Below are 22,965 nucleotides of genomic sequence, written 5' to 3'. Positions count from 1 at the left end.
GCGCCACTGTTTGTATGGGGTTCGGTGTACGATATACACGGACCATAAGAGTCTGAAGTATTTAATGGATCAGCCCAACCAAAATATGCGGGAGAGGAGGTGGTTGGATGTGGTTAAGGATTATTATTATGAGATCCTATACCATCCGGGAAAGGCTAATGTGGTAGCCGACGCCCTGAGTCGCAGGGCGGAGAGCGCCCCGTTGCGAGATGTATGTTTGCGATTGGCCATCATGACTCCGGTGTTGGACACCATTCGAGGAGCACAGGCTGAGGCAGTGAGGTCGGAGAACCAGATGAGAGAGCGAGTTGTTGGATTGGTATCGGAGTTCGTTACCGATGGTCGGGGGCTTATGACTTTTCAGGAGCGTATTTGGGTACCGTTTGTGGGAGGAACGCATACCATTTTGATGGAAGAGGCTCATCGGTCGAAATTCTCGATCCATCCTGGGGCCACTAAGATGTATTTGGATTTGAGGAAGGAGTATTGGTGGCCCTGTATGAAGAGGGATGTTGTGTGGTTTGTTGAGACGTGCTTAACCTGCCGTAGGGTTAAGGCCGAACACCAGAGACCGCATGGTAAGTTGCAACCGTTGGAGGTTCCTGAATGGAAGTGGGAACAGATCACCATGGATTTCATGACCAAATTACCAAGGGCTGCTAGGGGAGTAGATGCAATTTGGGTGATTGTGGACAGGTTGACGAAGAGCGCTCACTTCCTTGCTATCAGCGAGAGTTCATCTGCAGAAAAGTTAGCAGAGATGTACATGAGGGAAGTGGTACCTCGGCATGGGGTGCTGATCTCGATTGTCTCAGACCGGGATGTGCGTTTCACTTCCAGATTCTGGAAGAAGTTCCATGAGGAGTTGGTTACTAAGCTGCATTTTAGTACTGCGGATCACCCCCAGACAGACCGACATAGTGAGCGGACGATTCAGACGCTCGAGGACATGCTCCGAGCATGTGTATTGGATTTCGGGGGAAGTTGGGATACGTATTTGCCCTTGGCCGAGTTTTCTTACAACAACAGCCATCATTCGAGCATCGGTATGCCACCCTTTGAGCTGTTGTATGGGAGGAGGTGTCGGACCCCCATTTGCTGGGGAGAAGTCGGACAGCGCGTTATGGGCAACACTGAGATCGTACTTCAGACGACAGAGCAGATCCAACAGGTCAGACAGAGGTTATTGACCGCTCAAAGTCGACAAAAGAGTTATGCGGAGAGACGTCGGTCCGAGATTGAGTTTCAGGTCGGCGACTTTGTGCTTCTGAAAGTCTCTCCTTGGAAAGGAGTGATTCGATTCAGGAAGAGGGGCAAGTTGGGGCCCCGATATATTGGTCCATTTCGGGTGTTCGCGAAAATAGGCAGGGTAGCCTATCAATTGGAATTGCCAGCAAAGCTGGGACGGATTCACGACACTTTCCATGTGTCGCAATTGCGGAAGTGTATAGCCGATGAGTCGGCAGTGGTTCCATTAGAGGATATTCAGGTAGATGCGAGCCTGAATTATGCTGAGAGACCAGTGGGAATCAAAGATCGGAAAATCAAAGTTCTGAGGAACAAGGAGGTACCTTTGGTTTTGGTTCAGTGGCAACATCGGAAGGGGTCCGAGATGACTTGGGAACCGGAGCGTGAGATGCGCGAGCAGCATCCGGAGTTATTTTCAGAGCGAGACTTCGAGGGCGAAGTCTAGTTCTAGTGGGGGAGAATTGTAACAGCCCAGAATTTCCAGGTATTTATTATTAGTGTATTTTTGGAGAATTGTGAGTGGACTCGGCGAGTTGGAGCTCAAACTCACCGAGTAGGATCGCGATTTTGGACGTGGGTTCGCGTCTGGACTCGGCGAGTCCAAGAGTGGACATGGCGAGTCCATGCTGTCTAATGAAACCGTAATTCCCAGGGTTTGAGACCTATTAAAGGGGCTAATGGCCATCATTTGCAGCCACCAACCTTTAGAGAGAAACCCTAAAGAGACTTGAGAGTTTTGGGAGAGAAAAGAGGCCATTATTGACCTTTGAAGCTTGGTTTGGCAAGGCTAAGGAGATTCTAGCTAAGAGAAGGCAAGGGAAGTGGACATTCTTAGATTTTGGAGCTCAGAGCATCATCTTGGAGGTATATCTTGGCTTCCTTTTTCGGTTTTTATGATGAACATGGGGGTTTACGGTTTCTTAACCCCTTTGTTGGTTAGATTTGATGTCCATTTCGTCCTTATTCATGATAAGGCTTGAGATGATATCCATAGAGGTCCAGAAGAGTTGTATTCCTTAAGCTTTATGAGGGTTCATGAGAGTATTGGCCTAGAGTTATGAGATATGGGGCTAAAACATCATTTATGAGCAAATAGTTGTTGTTTGAGCCCCAAGGTTTGGACTTTACGTGATTATCATGCTTGGGGATGCCAGATCTATGAATGTATGGAACAGATCTGACCTCAGGAGCGAGTTTGAGTTGATGCATGGCATGGACTCGCCGAGTCTGAAGAACAGACTTGACGAGTAGCATGAAGATTGCCCAGCACCACTCAGCGAGTGGTCTTACCGAGTTAAGGGATTGACTCAGTGAGTCAGGGAGAGTCAGAGTGGGTTGACAGGTGGATTGAGTCAAGCTGGAACTCGCCGAGTTGTTCTTGAGACTCGGCGAGTTGAGTCGTGGAGGCCCCACAACTCATGCCAGGTGGAACTCGTCGAGCTAGGTGAATACTCGTCGTGTCAAGTGAGGATCCCAGGGAAATCAGTGTATGCGCATAGACTCACCGAGTCGCTATAGTGCACTCGCCGAGTCCGGTCAAAGTTGACCGTTGACCATTGACCAGTGTTGACCTATGTTGACTTGTTAAGGGATAGTCAACCTTAGTTGTGAAGTGTTATTTAGAGCCGTATTGTGTTATAGAAGGACTATAGATCGGGAGATTGAGCATGAGTGATTTCAGGGACTTGCGAGTTACCGAGATACGTGAGGTGAGTCTTCTCACTATACTTTACCTTGAGTAGGTAACTAGAGTTATGTGATACAGTGTTTGTATGCTATACATGTGTTATGTGTTGCGCTTCATTATTCTATGTGATTTACGTTGTGCATGTTTACAGAGTTAGAACCTGAGGGTTCACAGAGTTTGGGTGCACGAACCCACAGAGTTATAGCCTCGAGTGGCTAATATGTGTTATATGTGGTATTTTGGGGAACTCACTAAGCTTTGTGCTTATAGTGTTTGGTGTTATTTGTTTCAGGAACTAGTGATGACCGTGGGAAGGCGCCGGCTTGATCAGTACACACACATGGGATTTTATGATTTTGGGATCTTGGGATTTTTTGTATTACTTGGATTAAATTTCAAACATGGTTGTTTTATGAATATTAAGTGAGTTATGTTTTTATAAAAATCGAGAAATTTGTTTCGAAATTTACGGTGTTACAAGAAGCTTATGAGAGTTGCAAACAAAGTGATAAATAAAACACCAACTCCTATAGCAAAACCTACCACTTACTAAAAAACAAAGATTTTAAAAACCTTTTCATCCCAGAATAGTAAACCCTATCTCTTCGTCCTACTCTCTATTTTGTTCTTCACTTCTTTTTCCATTGCTTTTTTCATAACAGAAGGTAGAGGATGGAAGATGTGACAAAAGAGAAAGGTGGTTATGGATAAATGTGAGACAGTGGTGGTTTTCCGGTTTTTATTAGGGTGAGTCGAAAAGAAGTAAGAAAGAAAAGCATTTGTATGTCTGACTATGATGGTTTTGGTTGATGGGTAGTAGCGATGGGATGTTGGTTGTGGTGGAGGAGCTGAGGATGGATGATGGATGGTGGTGGCTGTTAAGAGTTTTATGATTAGGGTTGAGAGGATTACATGTGTCAACCACAAGAGAAAGAAGTGGAGACGGGTGAAAATTAAAGTAGGCTAGTGTTTTGTGGAATGACTTTTTATATTTAGGATTGAGAAATTTACTTCATTTTGATTGGTTATTTGTAGTTCACATGGATCATCATTTTATACCATTAGATATACTTGATGTAATATGAAGGATTAAGATTTAAGCTCCTTAGTTTTAAGACTTGGTTATAAGACTTTTAAACTTCTTATTATGTATCCATTAAAAAGTAGTATAAGTATATATATATATATATATGTATATATATATATATATATATATATATATATATATATATATATATATTATCATGTTCGCATAGATATATCGTTCTCAACAAATTCTATATATATATATATATATATATATATATATATATATATATATATATATATATAGAGAGAGAGAGAGAGAGAGAGAGAAAACTTCAAAAATGGTCCCCTGTGGTTTCTAGGAATATCAAGTTTAATCCCTAAGTTCAAAAAACCTCACAGATAGTCCCTGTGGTTTCAAAACTTTTATCAAATGGTCCTTCCGCCTAACTCTGTCAGCTTTCTACCGTTAAGTGAGGGGCATTTGAGACACTGAGACAGAGATTGTGCGAGGCGCCAATCTTAGCCCTGCCGGAAGGCGTAGAGGATTTTGTGGTTTATTGTGACGCATCCATTTCAGGGTTGGGCGTGGTATAGATGCAGAGGGGGCATGTCATTGCCTACGCTTCGAGGCAGCTCAAGCCTCACGAGGCGAACTACCCGACACATGATTTGGAGTTGGAGGCAGTGGTTTTTGCCCTCAAGATTAGGCGGCATTACCTCTACGGGGTTCGGTGTACCATTTACACGGACCACAAGATTTTGAGGTACCTCATGGATCAGCCGAATCTGAACATGAGGCAGCGTCGGTGGTTGGACGTGGTGAAGGATTACGATTGTGAGATCCTTTACCACCCGGGAAAGGCCAACGTAGTGGCCGATGTGCTTAGCCGCAAGGCGGTGCCGATCAGGGATATTTGCATGAGGATGACTGTGGTGACTCCCCTGTTGGAGCAGATTCGGGAGGCTCAATAGGAGGCTATCAAGGAGGAACATCGGAAGAGCGAGCGTGTGGTGGGTCAGGTTTCCTCCTTCGATTATGATAGTCGAGGACTATTGACACTAGACCGCAGGGTGTGGGTGCCGTATCACAGAGGCGTGCGTCAGATCTTGATGGAGGAGGCGTACAAGTCCCGATTCTCTATTCATCCCGGGGGCGACGAAGATGTATAGGGATCTTCGTCTAGATTATTGGTGGCCCTGCATGAAGCGGGATGTGGCATGGTAGGTCGAGCGGTTCTTGACATGCAGGAAGGTCAAGGCCGAACATCAGAGACCGCATGGGAAGATGCAGCCGTTGGACATCCCGTTGTGGAAATGGGAAGACATCACGATGGATTTTAAAACAAAGCTTCCCGGGACTGCACGCGGAGTAGATTCGATTTGGGTCATCGTGGATCGATTGACCAAGAGCACCCATTTTATTCCAATCCTGGAGAGCATCTTGGCCGAAAAGTTGGCCGATATCTACATCAGGGAGATAGTAGAGCGGCACGGGGTGCCAGTGTCAGTGATATCAGACCGAGATGTGCGATTCACTTCCAGATTTTGGAAGAAGTTTCATGACGAGTTGGGCACTCGTTTGCATTTTAGCACCGCCTTTCACCCGCAGACGGATGGTCAGAGCGAGCGGACCATCCAGACTTTGGAGGATATGTTGCGGGCATGTGTGTTAGATTTCGGTGGTAGCTGGGATACCTATCTTCCCTTGGCTGAGTTCTCATACAACAACAGCTACCACACGAGTATTGACCATCCCCCATTCGATATGTTGTACGGATGGAGGTGCAGGACCCCGATATGCTGGGGTGAAGTTGGCCAGAGGGTCATGGGGAGCACCGAGGTGGTGCTCGAGACGACTGAGAGGATCCACCAGGTTCGGAGCAGGCTTCAGACTTCTCAGAGTCGGCAGAAAAGTTACGCCGACAAGCGTCAATCCGACTTGGAGTTCCAAGTTGGGGATATGGTTCTCCTGAAGGTGTCGCCTTGGAAAGGCATCATTCGATTCAGGAAGCGGGGCAAGTTGGGCCCGAGATTTATCGGACCGTTCAGGGTTGTAGCTCGGGTGGGTAAGGTGGCGTATAGATTGGATCTGCCGGTCGAGCTCAGCCAGATCCATAACACTTTCCATGTCTCTCAGCTGCGGAAGTGCTTAGTGGATGATTTAGCAGTAGTGCCGTTGGAGGATATTCAGGTTGACGACAACCTGAATTACATTGAGCGCCCAGTCGCAATCCTCAACAGGAAGTCGAAGGATTTGAGAAACAAAAGGGTGGAGTTAGTGAAGGTGCAATGGCAACACCGCAAGGGTTCGAAGTGGACTTAGGAGCCGGTGGATGAAATGATGGAGCATTACCCCGAGCTGTTCCAGGATCAAGCAGCAGACTTCGAGGACGAAGTCTAAAATAAGTGGGGGAGATTTGTAGCACCTGGTTCCTGGTATGTAAATCTTAATTGAGTATTTTCCATTTTAAGCCTTGGACTCGGCGAGTCATAGGTCCGACTCACCGAGTAGGGATGGGACCCGAGACACGTTTAAGTTGGTGACTCGGCGAGTCCATATCCTGGACTCAGCGAGTCACCGCTGTTGGATGAAACCCTAAGTTTCAGGGGTTTGCACCCTATTTAATCCCCCTTTTCCGCCCGCAAGCCAGCCCCCATTCACCCTCAGAGCCATACACCTCGTTCTAAGCCTTGTTTTGTGGATTTGAAGCCAATTGGTGTGTCATCTTGAAGATTGGAGTGAGTAGGGAAGGAGATCAAGAAGAAGAAGAGGAGGTCAAGCACTTGTAAGCTATTTCAGAGTGATCACTAAGGTGTGGCTCGTTTTCCCCCATGTCTTCATGCTTATGGCCCCATTAGAGTCCTTCATGACTTATTTTCCAAGCTTGTATGTGCATCATATTTCGAAATAAGTTGTTTGGCCTCTAGATCTAAGCATGGTTGAGCTCCAGGAGCTCAGATCTACTACCTTTATGAACCCATATTGCATGAAAACCTTAGATCTACTCTTTTGGTGCATTTTGAACCCTAAAAACCCCATAGATGGATATTTACACGTAAAGTTGGAAACTTTACGTGTTATTCATGCTCTAGGAGCCCTGATCTACGAATGGCATGGTCTGGATTCGAGCAAAATCGCATTTATGGCTCTTGCATGGAACGGACTCGGCGAGTCGCTCATCTGACTTGGCGAGTCTAGTCGCGAGTCTCCGAGTTTGTCCCCTTTTAGCTATGTCGAGTTGTGTGGTGAGTCCAGGATGGACTCGGTGAGTTGGAAGCCAAAACTCACCCATAATGGAACTCGACGAGTCGATGCCCAGACTCGGCGAGTTCAAGGCAATCTCCTTAGATCAAGATCAGACTCGGCGAGTTGTTCATACAACTCGGCGAGTCACAGTATAAGTTGTTCATCGGATGAAGATGAACTCGGCGAGTAGGATGAAGGACTTGCATATCATTTTGGAAGGAGAACTCGTCGAGTCGACGCCTAACTCGACGAGTAGAAACACAATTCAGGTCAGTCGTTTGGACATGGACTCGGCGAGTTGGCGAGTCAACTCGGCGAGTCGGGTCAACTGGAAGTTGACTCTGACTTTGACTTAGGGCATGATCAAAGGTAAAATGGTCATTTTAACCAAAGGTCAGGTAGCAGTTTTTGACTAAGTGTTTGGTGGGAATTACAGCCGGAGGATTTCCAGAGCAGCAGCAGCAGCAGTCAGACTATTCCCACACAAATCAACAGCTACTACGAGGTGAGTTACCTTCCAGTAGCGGTGGGTCTAAGGCCACAATGTCGGCCCACCAGTAGGAGATGTATGGTTAGATGATTGTCTCTGTGATATTCATTTAGGGTTGCTACTACCTGTGTTATGTTTATGTGTTTGTATGATATGTGCTATGTGCTAGTGATAGTAGGGGAGATAGTCCCCAGGTTACCAGTCGATAGGGTCGAAGAGGCAGTCATGCCCAGCCATGCTAGATAGACTATGTGATATATGTGTTATATGGTAGTAGTAGGGGGTGAAATAGTCCCCGGTACCCGGTCGAGAGGACCGGTTGGGGGGGGGGGCAACACCCAGATATGCTAGGTAGTATCCGGTCGAGAGGACCGAAGGGGAGGCCAGCACCCAGATATGCTAGGCAATATCCGGTCGAGAGGACCGAAGGGGTAAGTCGGGCACCCAGATATGCCTGACAATTTATGTATGTTATGTGATTGTATGGTATGTGGTACAATGGGGGAGCTCACTAAGCTTTGTGCTTACAGTTTACAGTTTTGGTTTCAGGTACCTCTTCATCGAAGGGGAAGGAGCCGGCACGGTAGCGGCACATCATGCACACACACTGGTTTCCGCATCTATTAGATTTCTCTGGGATTTATACTCTGATGTTTCGATTGGTTGTATGACTTGACTTTTGAAGATGGTTTATGTTGTGATGTAGTTTGATCAAACAATGTTTTTATTATTAACGTTTTCTAAAGTAACGTTTTAAAAACGAAATTTTTGGACGTGGAAATTGGATCGTTACAATTAGGGATGAGTATATAACAATGGAGAAAGAGAAGTATCCATTGCAGTTCCATGAGTTTCAAAATTAGTTACAAAATTGTTGTAATATTATCATGATACAGATTAGGTTGCAAAAGGATGCTTTGTTGTTTTTTTAAATAACAAGTTGTAATTGTTAAAAAAAACCTGCAAACTATATTTTATAATATAAAGGCTTCATTAATTGTTATAATCAACAAACTAAACTAAAATATGAAAGCATAGCAACGTCTTATAAGATTTAATAAAAATATTACAATACATAATAAGTTAACAACTCGTCATTACTCTTCATTTCAAGGTTGTTTTATATCAAAATCAGCGTTATAGGTTTGTGAGCAACTTGCTGAACCACCAATATTAAATGCCATTTCTGCAGTAGAAATTATGTAACGTGCTCCACTACCGGATGCCCTTCCAGTACAATTATTTCTCGTGTGTCCTATTTGACCACATGTAGAACACTCTTTTATAATTGGACCCTCGCCTTGGGATGGAATCCGGTCTATGTTTCTTGGCCTGCCTGGTGACATTTATCCATTATTGGTGGCTTAACAATCATCAAATCATCAGGGATCTCCCATTCGGATGGCTTTGGCAGAGGGTTTATTGATTCCTCATATGTTTTCCTCAGTGTTTCGGTAAAGTAAGCATCTAATGCATACCTCAAGCAGTCTTGGTAATTGTTCACTGTTAAACATCTTATGACATGACCACAAGGTATCTCATCAAGTTGACAATGCCTACATGTACATGTCATATGTTGGAAATCAACAATCACATTTTGTACCTCCTTTTTGACCTCGCATTTCGTATTTGAGATCATGCGAACATCCCATTTAGTAAAAGTTTTCTTGTTTTCTTTTACAATTTCATCCGCCCAAGGGGTAAGTATTGTTGTTGCTTCCGCTAAAAAAACAGCCAAAATGAAGAAGTTAAGATCAATAACATCAAAATTAATAAAACATTAATATTAAAAATTTACTTAATACCTGCAAATTTACGTCTTTGAAACCACCATTGTTGCATTGTAGCACGAAAAAAATCGATCAACATAAGTATTGACACCTTATGTGCGTGTCTAGATAATGCATTTATAGACTCCGCAGTATTGGACGATATAAGATTGTATCGGTTCCCTTTAAAATGTGCCCTTGAACAAGTTTTTGGATTTATACTTTTTAAGTACTCCCATACTGGTTCTTTTGTCTTTTTCATAACATCCATGGCAGCATCAAAAGCATCAACTGTGTACGCCCTACACGCCTCCCAAAATTCCTTTAACCGTCTTACTCTTGCCGAATCTAGATACTATGTTGAAATACAAATGGAAACCACATATTCCATGATGAGCGTGAGGAAAAATGTTGGCAACGGATGTTGCTATAGATGGAGACCTATCAGATATAATTGTAAGCTCCTGCATATTTCCTATGCAATCACGTAGTTTTTGAAAAAAACATGTCCAAGAATCAGTACACTCATTTTTGCATATACCATATGCAACCGGTAATATTTGGTTTTGTCCGTCTTTAGTAACTTCAAGTAACATGGTACCTTTGAACTCGCCCTTTAGGTGAGCTCCATCTACTACTAGGGTCGGTTTACAAAAATTGACAAAAGCGTGTATTTACAATACATTGTATATCTATTCAAATACACCAAAATAAATATTAAAAAATTAATATAATATTATAATGCTAACCGAGCAACCCAGTGCGACGTACAAAAACTCAAAGCGATCATCAACATCTGATTTAATATGTGTGACAATACCCGGATTATGTTTAACCAAGTTGTGATAATACGCCGGAAGTTTGGTAAAAGAATCCTCTTTCGTACCCCTTAACGACGGCAATGCATATTGCTTTGCACGCCAAGCCTGATGGTATGAGATATTGATATTCAATTGAGCATTCATATCATTAACAATATCTTTTCCCCGATAAACTCTACTATAGTCTTCAGCCAAAACATCAGCAACATATTCACCCAAAACATATTTATTTGCTTGACGGTGATTAGGTTGCAAAAATGTTGAAGAAGATGTGTGTACATCAACAAATTTATTCACTTGGAAAAGTCCATCAGAGTTTTTAATTGCTTTTTCTCTTAGTAACCAAGAACAATTTTTCGAAACACACACAACCTCATACCTTGATTTGGAGGATCTACTTGTCCTCGTCTGGAAACCTTCTCGAAGATATTTTTTTTACCAATACACCGCTTTAAAAGTTGTTTGTTCTTAAATATACTCTCACATTGAATCTTTTGAAGATTTATGTCTACCATCTGTGTTGGGATATCTTCATTAATATCAACTGGGCATGCTGGTAAAGGGGGCATACCGTGAAAAAGGTTATCGGGAAACTTAGCTTTAACTTCATCACACAACTCATCTTTATCGGACTTGCTTTGTAGCCCGGTTATATCTAAACGTACATCACCAACATCAACATAATGCCCGTAAACATGATTTTTTTTCATTTTTTTGACTTGAGTTTTTTTCTTTTTAGTTTTATCTACCACACGCCTATTCATAACTTTAACTTCTTGTTCGGCAACATCATCACAACGACCACCCACATCATTAAGATATGTACCAACATCATCATCACCAACAGACTTGTAATTCTCAGGATCCACATAGTGAATAGGTGAATAACTAACATTAACATTTTTAGCAACACTGTGAAACTGAGGTACTAGGAGTATTGAAAGTACTTATCGGATCGTTGCTCCCTTTATAACTGCATAAATTACCAACAAACTGATTTCCAGTTTCACCACCCCCATTAACCTCCTCAACTTCATCAACTACTACAAACACTTTCACAGCCCTTCCTCCACTACATTTGATTACATTTATCAACATTCTAACACTCATGTCTTCAACTATAGCTATATAATAATTTAATTCAGGATGGTGGAAACGAAGACTAATTCTATATTTATCTAACAAACCAATTTTGCTTCTTACCAAAGATACAAAATCACTATAACTAATATACTCAGAAAATATCAAAGCAAACTCAGAAATACCTCCCTGTGGACATACGTATTCCAGATTAGTTCCATTAATTATTTTTTAGAGCAAATTTTAGAGAAACTTCCTAAACAAATAACAACCAAACTAATAATTTTCTACAAAACTTTTTATATAGCAACATGATTTCGTAGTCAAACCAATTGATTTCATAGAGAAAAAAAAAAACAAAAAAACAAAAAACAAAAAAAACAAAAAAAAAACAATATTAACAATTTCGCAGATGGTTTGAGAGTAAATTGCAGATGGGGCTATTCCATCTGCGATTTTACCCTACATTTTCCAAATATATACAGAAAAAAATAATAAAAATAAAATCACCTGCGAATGTACAAGCTGTTAAAGCACATTTGTGCTTTAGCAACTTGTACATTCGCAGATGGAATGGTGATTTCGCAGATGGGGCATGTCCATCTGCGAAATTGAGAGCTGTTTTTGCAATTTCGATTTTTTTTGACTATTAATTTTGTAATGTAATTAGTATAATTGGTTATTTTTGTTATTTTCTCTAAATATAATTATAAATCTATAATTTAAGTAAATCAAAATATTTAGAAAAAAATGAAAACTAAAATGAGGACATATATATTGACAGATAATACCGTTTACCATTAACCTAGTAACGCTCCTCTAAAACAAAAGTGATTCTAGTAAAGTTTATAGGCTTTGACTTGAACAAAAGTAATGCTAACAGTAATGCTAGTAAAATATATTGGCTTTGACTTGTACTTACTGGCAACAAGATTATAGGTGGTTCAGAATACAATGCAATAGACTAAATATTAAACAGAGAGAAAGAGAGAAACCTCGAAATAACGGAGACGAGTGTAATGGAGGAGGCACCGGCCGGTTGACGGTCGACGGAAAGAGACAGTAGGATGGCGAAGATGGGCCGCTAGCTGGGATCTAACCATGTTGGGAAGAACCAAGATCCCGTAATTTTTGAAGGTGGAGATGGGTAGAACCGTGACAACATCGGAAGCATCAAAAGAGTTGGCAGCGGCAGAAAAAATTTCAAGACAATGACAGTCCGATGATTTTTTATTTTTTAAGGCTTTTGCGTTTCCATCGTTTTCTTACTTTTTTTTCCCATCGTAGTCTTTTTTACCTTATATTTTACAAGTTTGAGAAGATTTATCTTTTCAAAGGATATTTAGAGAAAAGATTTTGTTTTGGCAACCATCTCCTAACCTCCTAATACAGCTGTAATACTACATTTTACAAGTTTAAAGATTAAAATTAGGTTCGATTTGATCTTATCTTTGACAAGTTTTAAAAAGTAAAATCACTTTGTTATATTCTGCTATGTTTGTGCTGCTATAGGTGTCCAATTTATCTTCCAAAAGGGTGTCCATTGAAAATTTATCATATAATCTACAAAAGAAACCCAAAACTTAGGGGTGTCCATGGACACCCTTGAGATATCCGTAGGCTCGCCTCTAGTTAATCCAACCCACCATCTTGAGGACCCACGCCAATACCGTGTGTATGGTGATCACGTGGAAGGTAAATTGTAGATATTTTTAGCGTGATCATGTGGAAGGTAAATTGTAGATATTTTTAGCGTATAGTTAACTTGGTTTGATGTTTGAGCATTTGCTATGAATTAAGCACCTCAAACGGTATGCTAACAATGCAGGGACACTTTCTACTTAGAAAAAGGGTTAGGTTACTTCTTAAAAACGCTAGTCTAATATATATGGAGTCCCATTTTCAGGAAATTTAATTCCCTCCATATTGATATCAAGTTATATAGTTGGATGTGCCGTGTGCGTTGTATTAAGTACTTTATAGTAGTGACATGCTACAAGCCTACGATTGCCAACCATTGACTAATTAATGATATTAATCTCGACTTGTATTAACTAATTATATTATTTCCCATTGTGGATGATAATGACATCCAAAAGGTATGTTTTGACGTCACGGAAGACATAGATGAAACATGCAGAGTTCATCATCATCAATTGTTGTACGTGTATCATGAATCGTATGGAAACATCCCTCGGTAGCCACAAGATCTAAAATATCTTGTCTCAATAGATAATTAAGAGGACAACATAGCAATTTACACATCCAAAGAATCATCGCTCACGAGGTAGGGAACTTTTACTAGGTGATAGTGTTAATCGAGGAAAACATGGAAATTGACTTCCTAGATATTCGAGATATTTAGATATTGAATCAAATTAGACCACGCAAACATGGACGGACACTATTGGACTCAAACCATCTAAACCACAATTCTGTTCTAAAAAAAAAAAAAAATCTAAACTGCAACTTTATGTCGTTTTAACGTTAAAATCAATACGAAAGCAAAATGGCAGATATTTTTCATATGAATAATATCTCAAACCAATAATATTATGACTTAATAGTTAATACTGAATTTTTGTATCATTAAATCCTTTTCCATTCCAACCGTATAACAAAAATGTTATACCAATAAATAATTTACTCGTTTTTTTAATACTAATATATTTAGCAGTAGTAGTTTATATATCTGCATTAAATAATACAAAAACGATATACAACTTTAAAATATTTTAATTAAATAATACAAAAACGATATACAGCTTTAAAATATTTTAATATTCTGTGAAGATTAGTGGGAATTTTAATTCTATATATAGAAACAAATTTTATTAACTAATTTTGTGTAAGTGTTATTCATAAATCAAATCATACCAAATAACATGTATGAGTATTTGGGAGAAAATTACTTGCACTTAACTGATTGCATGCACCACATACTTTTTTATTTTAGAAAACTTTTTTCTTAAATATATATATATATTTTTTGAAAACTTTACAAAATCCTCTGTTTGAGTTCAGACACACCTGAGAGTATGCCCAAATCCCTCAAAATAATACTCTGATTATTCGTTAGACAATTAGTAGCGGGAGTGGAAGCTCCTAGTCAGGGCCGACTCTACCTTTTGCAAAACTAAGGTTCCGTTTGATAGTTGCTGATTGAGTAAGTGCTGACTGGAAAATATCTGTCTGGGTAAGAACTCCTGACCGAGTAAGAAACTCTGTTGTTTGATTGTACATCTGACTCAATGTGCTTATTGATGAAAAATGACCTTTTTACCCTGCTGCTCTATACACTGTTTTTCAACAATTCACACAATTCATTCATTGATCAGATTCACATTCATTAATCAATTTAAGCAAGTGATGGATGAAATTGAAGAATCAAGAACAGGGGAAACGTGGATGGATGAAATCAGGTCACTTGTAATAGTTGCTGCACATTTGAATATAAGGTCAAAAGTCAAAACTAAACTTTTTATGGTAAGAGCCTACATTTTATAAAGAAGGAAAGAAGATGAGGAAAAACTAATAATCTGCAATTAGAAATTACAATTAACATGAAAGTTGTTCATCACATTAAACAATAAAAATGCCAAAACATTAATTGTATAGTGTATGTTCTATTTAAGTGAGGAAATGAGTACATACAGTTGTGTATATAGCCCTATCATAGAATTTTTGAACAGTACTACGACATAAATCTAGATCCAATCTGCCACCAGATACATAAATTAACAATTGCTGTTAAAATGCGATACATACGAACAAAAGGGTACATATATATATTTCTAAGGGTTAAATGCAAGAAACAATCACATATTTATATTAATTTATAATGTTGAAATACAATTTATGATGAATCTTGATAAATAATAAAGACTAACCAAAAGGCCCGCTGAGAGCAACTGCACCAGCTATAAGAACATCTTCCCCATCTTCTCCGGGATACTTTACCTGATACATAATTACCTAACTCATCATAAACAAAATTTTAGTCAACAAAACACCAAAAACTAACCTACCATCAACAACCCAATCTTTAGTCTAGAAGTAACCCATCCACCAAGATACTTGATTGGGATGTCAACCCACCAAGCAAATTACACCATTTGATTGCTAAATAAACGTAATATAATGGTAAAAAGGGGTATCGATCCTCGGGGAAATGGTTGTATTCAATCACCAATGCAATTCAATAGAACTAGTGAAATTAAACTAACTAACTACAATTAAAATAAAAGGGGGGGGGGGGGGTGTTTGATTACTTGAAAACTAAAATACTTTGATAACTAAAAACCTTGCAATTAAGCAAGTTGATGAGATGCTCAAAGGTTGGGAATAATTGGTTAACTAAGGCAATTCAACACAATGAATATTTGTGTGTTTATCATTAGGATCTAATACAAAGCTTATCCTTCATCCCAAATTGGTTATAGCAATCATGAAGCATGATATGCCAAGATTCCTCATAGGTAGTATGGAGGTTGGGGAAGCCCACGACACACCTTCTTAATTAAGATCAAGGGTCAATTGAAGCAATTAATCCCAAGAAATCAACTAGCCTTAAGAATGAAGAAATCCCCAATTCCTAGAGGATCTCAAATGCTTACACATCCATAAAGGAGATATGATTCATAAGCTAGAGATGATTTCTACCATCATATATCCTTTGTTCTAGATAAATATAATGATCCAATGCAAAATCAATGAAATAAATCAACTATTGCTCAATCAAATACTAAGCTCATGATCAAAGTATCAAATAAGCATAAGACTTGCAAACTAGAATCATAAACATGGAATAAATTGATAATCAACATAAATCCTTCAAAACCCACAAACATTCATTGGTTTTTAGCCAAAGTCAACCAAATAAGAGTATTAGCCACTCATGGCAACAAAGTAACAAGAACAATAATCTAATTGCATAAAGAAACTACCTAAGATTTGGAAAGATGAAAGGAAATGGTTTCTAGCTCCCAAAATCGCCTCTTGCAGGTCTCCAATGGTGGAAAATCGTGAATCAGCTTCTAGATCTGATCCCCAAGGGTTATGGCAAGCCAAATGACCAAAATGCCCAAACTGGGCAGTTGCGCGGGTACCCGCGCGACGAAAATTCCACCCGCGCAAATGTTGTTGTAATGCTATTGGTCCACCAAGCCACTCCACCCTTCCACTACCAAAGATTCCTTTGGTCCCCCCTCCCTGTCCATGTAATTTGAAATGCACCAATCATCATTTAGCCACCAAATGGATGCTCCAAGCCCAAAATTTGAATTTTATGATCCATCTTCACAAGCCCAAATAATCTAAGCCAATAACTTTCAAAGCCCAATTCTTCCTCTTTGATTCCGCCAAGCCCAATAATGCCTCGGGAGCCCACTAAGCCCGTCTCCAATCAACCCGCAACCACAACAAGCACCGAAAAACCTACAAAATATCTCATGCAGCATAACAAGCACCCGGTATGATCCATACTAAAGAAAAATAAAGAAATTACAATGCATTAACGATAAAAAGATCTAAAAATCTAAAATAAACTAATAAAAATAAGGAAATAAAATAAGCTATCAAATCACCCCAAGCTTAAACCTAACGTGTCCTCAAGTTAGAACAAGACTAAAAATGAGCTCGGGATGAACTATCTAAAAAGGAAAAAGAAAGATACCATAGAACTTGGTCAACATCAGTTAACATGGTCAGAATTAGTCCTTCAATAGACCCTACGCATCTTCAAAATGTTCCCCGCTTTGCAACCATAAACCACATTCTCAACCACTTGATGGGCGAATAGATCACGGCTGGATGCGGTCGCGGTGTGCAAGACAAAGGAAACAGAGATGCGCCCAGTGGGGGCACTTTAAATCACCAATGTAGACCATAGTGCACAAAGGAAAGGTGCCTCTTCACACACTATGATTCCTACATTTGTCAGGCCAAAGTGTATAATAACGAAATAGGGTTTTGCAGCACGGCCTCCGGGCAAACATCCGGTTTCAGAGGCTTCTCCCTTGTACTATCCTTTACAGTCTACCGTCTCATCGTCGGGGCCTTTTCTCACCAAAAATCAAAAATAAAATAAAATAATAAAAATTATACTTAACCTAAATCTAAACCTAACAACCTAAATCCTCAATCTTCAACTTCTGTTATTGGGTCTTCAATCACATTTGCTGCTTGACATCCAGTTTTTTTGTTTTTTTTTTTTTTTGAAACTAGATATATAACATAAGTCTTGAACTTGGAATCTTGAACCTGGAATCTTGTTCTTCTTTTTGTGTTGCTCTTTTTCTTCATTTTTTTCTTCTTTGTTTTTGTTGCTTTTCTTGAATCATCTTTAATAGGCTCTTATATTCTTCACTTTTTCAAATTTCTTCATTCTTTGTGTTGCTTCTTGGAAGTTCTAAGGATTTTCACCAAGTAACATAGGACTCCGATAGTGAAAATTGAGTGATAGATGGAGGCTAATATGAACACCTAATGATCATTGACAATGTGCCAAGATCAACTAAAAAGGGTGGGGAATGACTCAATAATGGGTGTTACCGAAAAGACTTGGTCCCAAAAGATGTGAATTGGGGGACCCACTTCAAAGTTCATCAAGCACCTCAATGCAAAGTGTGATAAACAAAATCTATCTAACTATCTACTCTAGACCCCTAGAAAAATGATAACCCATCCTAAAAAGGCGGTGAGAATCTAACTAAATAAGGCTCGGACGAGACTCAGGAGTACTAAGGGGTACTCCCTCCAAAACCAAGATGCGAGTCTTCAATATCTTCAATGTCATCAAAATACCTTACCGGGCTAGTCTTTGCTCGCACACATTGGCATGACCAACCACATCCCTCCACACCTAGACCCAATCAAGCTACCTGCATCTGACCCCCACACAAGCGGTCTCAAAGTGGTCTGTGAGGCTCAAAACGTGCCCCATTCATCAAATACAAGGAATTTCATATCAAGACCCAGGACCAATCTATGATTCAATACTTATGACTCGGCGCTATGGTACCTGTGGGATGAGAAGACAAGAGAGAACAAAAATGCATGAACTTAAACTAGAATGCATCTAAAAAGTATGAAAATTAGAAAAAGAAAGAAAGAAAATATGCAATATTTTTGAATTTTTTATGCAATTTTTATAAATGCCCTAAATGACTAACTCTAAATGCAACTATATACAACCTAAATGACTAACTCTAAATGCAACTATATACAACCTAAATGCAATAAAAATAAAAGATTAGATTACCTCACCCCAAGCTTAAAATTAAGCATTGTCCTCAATGCTTAGGATGAGAGTAAGGAAGGATCATACCGGGATCAAGATGGAGGAGGCCCGCGAGGAGGGTATGGAAGCAACACATGGGTCGCATAATGATGCTTAGATGGAGTTCTTAGCCGCCTAAATACACATGGATGAAAGCTTGGTCGCACAAAGGACGCATATGAAATGGCTCGAAATTTTCTTATGAAATGACATATTTGCGCGGGTACCCTCGCAAACTTTACGCGGGTGGGGGGGGGGGGGCAGCCGCGCGCACATGTCAGAATACATCCCATGTTGGGGTAATTTGGAACTCAGAATCTGCGCGGCTGGGGGCCGGTCGCGCAACGGCTACGCGGGCACCCGCGCGCAGCAATCAGAGAGCACCCCATGTTGGTGTAATTTGGAACTCGGGACCTGCGTGGCTGGGGTCGGTCGTGCAAAGTCTGTGCGGGCACCCGCGTGAAAGTCAAATTTTTGGAATTTTTCAAACGTCACCAAATTCACTGGAAGACTTCTGTATGCTTATTTTTAGGCCAACTTCAAGTTTAGAAACACCCAAAACTTCAAGCGGAGATTATTTATTCACAATGCATTTATTTAACGTCTTTGCAAAGACATAGCACCGCTTCCGTCAGCCTTCGTAAATCGGTGTTTCTATTGTTACGTTCTCGAATTCTCCCGTGTCAAAGCCTTCATAAAATAGTTTCAAATGGTGCCCATTCACTTTGAAGATTTGGTTTGTTTCCAAACTGTTGATTTCAACCAAACTAGGATCAAACACTTTTATAACAATAAAAGGTCCATGCCATCGAGATCGCAATTTTCCCGGAATAACTTTAAGCGTGAATGATAAAGAAGAACTTTTTGACCCGGAATAAAGTGTTTTTGGGTTATATGCTTGTCATGAAATGCCTTTTTCTTCTCTTTGCACCTTTTGAACCTTTTAATTATCTTCTTCTTGACCACTTCCATCATTGGAGGATCCAATCTTCTTTGAGGTTCCCTTTTAGGATTACAATCATCTTCCATGATTATCTTGTTTGTGCATACATTAGGGCTTATCTTGTTTATTGGCTCAGTCACATCAACCTGATACAATGGAGAAATGTTACTAGGGTACCTCATTCCTTCAAAGATGTTGAAGTGAATGGTTTCTCCATCAAACTCCATAGTTATCTTTCCTTTATGGACATCAATGACTGTGTGAGCGGTATCCATGAAAGGTCTTCCAAGGAGGATTATAGATGATTTGGAAGGAGTCTTCTCTTCAAGATCAATGACATAAAAATCCGCCGGAAAAACAAGTTGATTAACTTGTACTAACACATCCTCCAACACTCCTCTTGGAGACACGCTTGAGTTGTCTGCTAAGTGAATGATTACTCCAGTTTCTTCCAAAGGTCCAACATTGAGAGATTGAAAAACCGAATATGGCATCACATTGATCGAGGCTCCAAGATCTAACATAGTTTTTTCAACATGCAAATCACCAATGGTACAAGGGATAGCAAATATTCCCGGATCCTTGCATTTGGGAGGTAACTTCTTTTGGATAATCGCAGACACATTTGCATTGACTTGAATCTTTTCATTTTCCTTGAATTTTCTCTTCTTGGTGCATAAATCCTTGAGGAATTTTGCATAACTTGGAATTTGCTTAATAGCATTCAGTAGTGGAATGTTGATTTGGACCTTGCGAAAAGTTTCAAATAATTCATTTTCTACCTCTATCTTCTTGGAAAAGGCTAACCGGGAAGGGAAGGGGGGGGGTGGTATGACCAATGGTTTGATGGGTTTGTTGGAAGAGTCGGATTGATCAACGTTTGGCACAACCGGTTCCTTTGGGGGAGCTACAACTTTTGAAGGTTCAACCATGATGACTTCATCTTCTTCTTCTCTTGAAACTCTTTTAGGGTTGCTTTCTCCAAGTGTTTTCCCACTTCTCAAAGTTATTGCACTCACATTGGGGTTCTTCTTGGTTTGAGATGGAAGTTTTCCCCTTTGTTCCATCTTGTTGAGAGCGGTTGCCAAGTCTCCAATTTGTGCTTGAATGTTGGAGAAAGTATTCTTGGTTTCTTGTTGAAATTGGGTTTGACTTTGAGCAAGAGAAATAACAAGTTCTTGAAGGATCATTTGATGGTTACCACTTGATTGACCTTGTTGTGGAGGGTGTTGGTAATTTGGAGGGTTATAAGAATTTTGTGGATATGGAGGTTTTTGGGATTGGTATTGTGGATGTTGGGGTCTCATCAAAAGATTTGGTGGATTTTGCTTTGGTGGATAAGGGTTGTTGTGGTTATTCCTCCAATTTGGGTTGAAGTTATTTTGAAATCCCATGGGTCTTGGTTGACTTTGATATCCACCCATTGCATTCACATCTTCCGGTTCACTTTCAAGTGTGGGACACTTATCCGTATAATGACCCGTCATTGCATAAATACCACATACCATCAATTGTTGACCACTTCCCACCACCATTTGACTTAACATATTAGTCAAATCCAAGAGCTTTGATTCCAAATGTTGAGTGTTGTTAACTTCACCAACCACTTGTGTAGAATTTCTCTTCATGTCATTTCGAGTCCCAAAATTCCTTTGATTTTGAGAAATGGTACCAAAAAGTAATCGGATCTCGTGAGGGGTTTTGTTGAAGATGTCACCACCACTTGAAGCATCAATCATCCTCCGATCTTTTTCATCCATACCCTCATAAAATTGTTGAAGAAGTAGTTGTTCGGGTATATTGTGTTGAGGACAACTTGTACACAAATTATTGAAGCGCTCCCAAAAATCATGAAATGTTTCATTTTCCCCTTGACGAATCCCCAAAATGTCACTTCGTTGGCTTGATATCCGGGAGGTGGGATAGAATTTGCTATTGAAGGCCTTGAGTAACTCTTCCCATGTGTGAATAGATCCCGGTGGTAAGTTGAATAACCACTCTCTAGCTTTGTCTTCCAAGGTGAGCGGGAATGCGGTTAACTTGAAATCATCCAATGTCACATTGTTGGGCAACATGCTAACACATATCATATGAAAGGACTTCAAATGCTTTTGAGGATCTTCTCTATCCAACCCATGGAACTTGGTAAGTTGATGGATGAAACTTGACTTCAATTCAATCCCTCGGCGGTTTGCGGGATAAACAATAGCAAGAGGTGTATAAGTAACATCCGTTTCCATCATTTGTCTAAGTGTCAACTCTTGAGGAGGATTGGCTGGATTGGGGTTATTGGGATATTGTTGCAAGTAATTGGGTGGTTATTGGTAAGGTGGGTAAGGGTATTGTTGGGGATTGTAGATTGGTGGTGGAGAAGGTTGGTAGTTAGGGTATTGGTTGTAAGGAGGTTGTTGTTGTGGGTACATTGGGTTTTGGTACATTGGAGGGGGTTGGTAATTGGGTTGATTTGGGTAATGTGCTTGTTGAATTTGAAAAGCATTGTTTTGAGGTTGGTTGTTTTGGTGGAAGTGTTGGTTTTGTAGTTGTGGTGGTGGTTGATAATTGGGTTGGTTTTGAGGAGGGGCTTGATGCCAAGGTGGCATATCAATGAGAGGTTCTTGTGGTTGTTGTCTTGGTTGATGGGGTGGGGTATTGGCATCTTGATTGATTGGGTTTGGGTTGGGATTATGAGGTGGAGTGTGATTCATGGCTATGTGGTTTTCAAACGGAATGTATTCAAAGGAATGACCAACAATTGGAGAACTCGGTTCGGTGTCGGTATCACTTGAAGTATGAACTTGATCATCTATGTTGATTAGTGGAGAAGAGGAAGAAGCTTGAACTAGTTGTTGTTGCTTTGCTTGTTTGGCTAACTTTTTCAACCTTTTTGCTTCTCTTTCAATTTCCGGATTGTAGAGTAGTTCACCGGTTCTTGTAGACCTAGGCATAAACAATCAAATAACAAAAACCAATTTCCCCGACAACGGCGCCAAAACTTGGTTGGGATGTCAAGCCCACCAAGAAAATTACACCCTTTGATTGCTAAATAAACGTAATCTAATGGTAAAAAGGGGTATCGATCCTCGGGGAAATGGTTGTATTCAATCACCAATGATATTCAATAGAACTAGTGAAATTAAACTAACTAACTACAATTAAAATAAAAGGGGGGTATTTGATTACTTGAAAACTAAAATACTTGGATAATTAAAAACCTTGCAATTAAGCAAGTTGATGAGATGCTCAAAGGTTGGGAATAATTGGGTAACTAAGGCAAATCAACACAATGAATATTTGTGTGTTTATCATTAGGATCTAATACAAAGCTTATCCTTCATCACAAATTGGTTATAGCAATCATGAAGCATGATATGC

Source organism: Lactuca saligna, chromosome 4, assembly GCF_052625555.1.
Source record: "Lactuca saligna cultivar CGN05327 chromosome 4, ASM5262555v1, whole genome shotgun sequence".
Lineage (NCBI taxonomy): Eukaryota > Viridiplantae > Streptophyta > Magnoliopsida > Asterales > Asteraceae > Lactuca > Lactuca saligna.
Note: the sequence above shows the minus strand (reverse complement) of the source record.